At 35.4% G+C, this 5,347-nt stretch overlaps 1 long non-coding RNA gene across 1 annotated transcript; it reads left to right on the top strand.

The window, feature by feature from the left end:
- The first annotated feature begins 273 nt into the window (after positions 1–273).
- On the top strand, positions 274–4,673 carry LOC139745348 (uncharacterized). Its single transcript, XR_011711885.1, has 5 exons — positions 274–316; positions 2,102–2,245; positions 2,849–2,955; positions 3,373–3,522; positions 4,484–4,673. It is a non-coding gene; the product is annotated as an uncharacterized lncRNA (long non-coding RNA).
- Positions 4,674–5,347: the final 674 nt, after the last annotated feature.

Here is a 5,347-nt window from a genome sequence, read left to right as displayed (position 1 = left end):
ACTTAAATGTTTTATAAAACTACAAGTGCTTCTTTAATTGAATATGTCAATATTATTTCTAGTTTTCTTGAAGAAATCTTTACTTTTAATCAAAACTCTGAACTTGCAGGAACTCAGAAAATGCATTTTCCGAGCATTTTCCAGTAGCCCCGCGCAGCTTGTGTGCGCGCGAATACTTAATACGTGTGCGTACGTCTACCACGCACTACCCCTACGATCTAGCTACATACAGGTAAAATCTCTCGCGCGAGAGCTGCATGTTTCAGTCGTTGAGTTGGAAACGTGGTGACTGGAAAAGGGACTATTTCCTTCGAATGTAAGTAACTTAGTAAATAAATACATAGTTCCTTATTGCACTGCATAACGGAACTTAAAAATCTGTTTTGATCTATTAGTTAGATATACAACTTTGATCTGAGACTTGGTTAATATCAAGGTTCAAGCGCTAGTACTACGTTAGGCCGATGTCTTTAATTACTGTATTTCGCACCGATCCCGTGGGCGCGGGCATGCCTACCAACCCCCGGGCCGCCACCCGACCGTGCCGGCGGTGTTTGTTAGTGGAACAGCGATTATTCCGTAAAGCACGTCTTGACACGGTGCGAAAAGAGGCCTAACAAACATTAGGTCTACGTCTAGATTTAGGTGTCTTGTTAGTTCGATCTAGGTTTGTAATTTATGGCCTCATCACATGCAGTTGGACTGAATCCTCGTCTACTGTTAGGTCTAATCTATCTAACGGTAATACACTCTCTCTAACTGTTAATACTAACGTTAGTGTTAGACATTCTAGCTAGTAGGGGTAGTGTTACTCTAACGACGAATGTTAGTGTTAGTGCTAGAATGTACGGCTACGCCTGTTATTATGCCAAAACAATTCAATCGGGCTAGGCCCTATGACACTAGTAGTATAATCACAATGAACTTAACACCTAACGTTAGCACATTAGCAGTTGTATAACGTGGACAGTACAGGTCCACTACTACTAACGTTACTGCGCTGGTTAGATGTATTTCTATTTGTAGGGCTAGAGCCAGGTCCAGGGCAAGGGGCTGTAGACTATACAGAAGATGTAGATGTAGATCTACCAACGTTTAGAGTCTAATAGTAATATACTAGACCTACAATATAAAATCTAGGGCCGGGGTCTGAAGCATAAATAGCTGGCGTCTGGAATTAGGATCTAGGTCTAACCTTAGTCAAGATCTGGGCCACTGATTCTACCTAACGTTAGAGGTTTCTAGTAATCTACTACTCATATCTAGGCAGTTTTGTTGTAAAGACCCAGCTTACTAGGCCTAGCTAGACCTAAGTTTAGGCATCTAGAGGTTCTAAAATCTATGCATAATAATTATACTATATATGTAGGCTAACTTTGATCAAAAAGTTCATGTTAGATCTAACATTAGAAGATCCTAACATTAGCTCTAACGTGAATTATCTAGGCTAATATTAGTCTCTAGAGCAGAGGTCTAAGGTTGATTCCACTCTTTCTGGTATTTGTAGACCTGTGGGTTCAGAAAAAGAGTCTAGGATTTAGGCCTAGGTGTTTTATATAAAAGCGAGTCTACAACCAAGTGATCTTGCCATTCGAATATGCCTGAAAGAGAGAGAGAGAGAGAGAGAGAGAGAAAGTGTTCAGTCCTGACTGCCAACCTCTCCTAATCTGTGAATCATTTACATGTACTCTTCTAGTTTACAAATAGATCTAGTCAAAGAGAAACTATTTAGAAATGTCTTTACTCATAAGTACCAAGTTCTTATGTTAATGTCTCAAAGAATAAAGGTTCATTTGAAAAAATGTAAATATTACATTTTTAATGGATCATTTATACCGACTCACTGAAACCTAAATATCTTCTTCTTTTTTAACTTTTTAAAAAGCTAAAAAAAAAAATATATCATCTTAATGAAAGAGATATATTTTTAGTTATAATTGATTTGCATGGGAAACAAAGAAAATTATGTCAATGTCAAGATGCCTTTTCAAAACAATTAAATTTCAAATTGATTTTATTTTTTGTTCACTATTAGCTTATAATGCTCTGCTTTAAAGATGAAAAAAAAAATTATTTGAGTCATGTTGATTTCTGTTTTCAGCTAGATGTACCAACAAGTGGACAGACTGAGTCTTGTCTTCAAACTTCACCAAAGAGAGAGACATATGCCTATTCTGACTTGCCAAAATCTAATTGTAAAGACTGAGCTCTTTCTACCTGCAACAAATTGCAGAACAACCAGAAGGTAAGAAACGGTAAATGTCTTAAATAGCGGTCTAATTTGAAATATCTTTTAAATACTAACTTACTAAGTGTTTGATTATCAAATGTATCACTTCAGTGCCCAGTTGAAAATAATGCCAAATCTAAATACATTGAGTATCAAATATTCCTATTCCATTTGAATAAATTGTAACAAGCATGTTTTCGCTTTGACAGTTGCATTACAATGCAGTGTACAAATACTTTGCAAACAAAGAGAGGAGAATAATCTTATACACGTGTATCTCCATTTATATAATAAGGGGAGCAAATCTATGATCGGATGTGTATTCTTGTTTTCTTGTAAATTCATTGCATGTTCTATTGTAGAGGATCATATGAAAGAACGGTATTCTATCTACTGAAGATGAGATCATATAAAAATCAAACATAAATGTAATCAAGTAAGATATTATATGTAATGAAATATTTCTCAACCATGTCAATTGGCACAAGTGTTTAATGTGTGCACAAATGAAAATACGTCTGTAGTCACAGATCAATTAACTTTCCATTGTTATTATGTTGCGTTAAGTATGACGTAAGGGTGATATGCTGTGATGTATTGTTCTTTATTTTTATCAAGGTGTCACCAACAAATGGACATGCTGAGTTTGAGATCACATCCACTAGAGTGAGGGGGAGATAGAAAGATGTCTTGACTGCGATGTGAATGCCCTTTCCAGCTCAGAAGTAAGTGTCATCGATTTGAAATTAGGAATATCATCTCATGAATACAAATCGATTTATGCAAGGAAATCATATCCTAATCCACATACAAATGAGAGCATGATACAATCAAATATTTGTGTACAGGAATTACAGGTGTCAAGATGACTTCCATCCTACATAATTCATTTTCAGTAAGATATGGCTTTAGAGCATCAAAGATGATAATAACAATGACATGATTAATGTATTACATGTAAGACAAATTAATGTTGACAGTGACCTGAAGATCCAAAATCTCATACTAAGGGATTCATGAGATCGTGATGATTAATTCTAATTCATGATGAATGTGTTTGTTTATGTTGCAGTATGATTATCCTGTTTCACTCATAAAAATGATAACTTATTTAAGTTTTTGTTAATTGTATTTTCGACCAGAATTAGCACAAAGTGGACAAAATGGACCCTGCAAACCACAGCCAACTACGGACAAGAGAGAGAGAGAGAAAAAAAGAAAGAGAGAGATGTCCTGACTACCAACCTCTAATCTGTGCATCCTGCACTCTATTTCGAAAGGAAATGTGGGAGGTAAGCAATAATACATGTACATGTAAAATGTAAACCCCAAATATGTTGGAATATTTTGTCAAGCCTTTGACATCTTGACCAAATTTTTGACTGTCGATCGTTCATTGGGCAGAAAATTAACGCATGTTTTGCTAAATGAATGCAGTACTGCATATGCATGTAGTCAATCACTCCAACAACGAAGATTTACATGAATTAACGCTGATTATTATTTTTTTTTTAGCCTCTGTCAAAGATGGTTGCAGGAGTTTTTATGTTGTTGCAGTCATCATTCACACGCACATCTGTCCTATTCTCATCTTGCAATAACTTAACATTTACTCAGCAGATCATCTTCAACTTTGGTTTTATACAGAAGAGATGATTACCTGCTGAGCCTTGTACAAGTAGCATTTTAGTTATTGTTGTGATTTTGCTGCTGATTGTAAATTACAGGGAAACCCTGATTTTTATTGACTGTAGAGCATTGCTACCATGACATTATATTTACCTTCGGATGGCAAAGTTACCATAACCTCTAAGCAATTTGACTTTGATTAGTTATGAGGGTATTGATGTGAAAGGTCACAGGGACATTATATGCACGAAAGTGTTGAATGTATCCAGTTGCAGTATCAGGCAAGCACTACCTTGAAATTCTTCTGAATGGAATAAAAAGCTTAATGGAAAGAATTGGATATTTGGATCATGAAAGTTTCCTACATTTTATATTTCATCGTGTACTCACGGTTAAATTGCTACAATTAGGATCTACTGTATAAAATAATATACTTTACAGTTTCAAGGAAACACTACATATAGAGGAAATCAAGTAACCGTATGTCTTTATTAGCCTATATGTCACTGTGTCTTCACCAAAGATTAAAATGCCCATGTCACTTTCCTCATCAAGTAAAGACAGATACACCATTCTTTCTCTCTCTCTCTCTCTCTCTCTCTCTCTCTCTCTGTCTCTCTCCAGAAACAACCCTGCCAGGCTATCCGGTCCGCATCCAGATTCCGTATGAAGGATGTCATCAGAACCTGAACTTACATGTGGAATGCATCCATCTAAACTTCTCAAATATAATCACAATGTGCTTTCAGAACTATTATAGAAGTTGAATATATAAAAGACATGTGTATATATTAGACATTTCTACTAATCCAGATTAAATGCTTCTTTTCTAATCTTTTTTTTTCTTTTTTTTTCCCTTAGTGATGAAGTAAAACAAGACCTGATATCAAAATGTGCACAACACTACTTGGCAAAGAGCATTTACAATATGATTTGATGTAGATCTACTTCCAATTTTGATGGCAGCATTAAAGGGATGAGGGATGGCCTACTTTTGGTTGAGATGGGGGCTGATATGGAGATTTTGTAAAATAATGAGAACCCTGTTACGAAATATTAAAGAGTAAACAATACCAAGAGGAATTCCAAATTTATTTGTTAAAAATTGGTTTTGAAAAGGCTGAGATGTACAAAAACAAAGAGGTCCTAATAAAGGTGGCACCCACTTCTAATTATTATCATTCTGTGTCACTTTTTAAAAAAATTTCTCGGCCGTTTCAAAACCAAGAACTTTAATCAAACAAACTTCAAATTACTCTAAGAATTTGATGCTCTTTCATATTTCATAAGTTGTTTTTATTTGCTTGCAAAAAGTTAAAGTCTGAATCTCCATCTCAACCAAAACTATACCATGCCTTTGAGACTCACAGTTACAAGCCGCATACTAGTAGTTCATGGAAATTGATCCTGTTATTTCCTTTGAAGCCCAAACGCCAACATTTTAATCCTGTCAGATTGGAATGTCTTTTGTTTTTGTTTTTATGGGGG

This window comes from Diadema antillarum, unplaced genomic scaffold (genome assembly GCF_040938485.1).
Source record: "Diadema antillarum isolate AM-2024a unplaced genomic scaffold, OU_Dant_1.0 seq00001256_RagTag, whole genome shotgun sequence".
Lineage (NCBI taxonomy): Eukaryota > Metazoa > Echinodermata > Echinoidea > Diadematoida > Diadematidae > Diadema > Diadema antillarum.
This window is presented reverse-complemented; position numbering and strand designations above follow the sequence as displayed.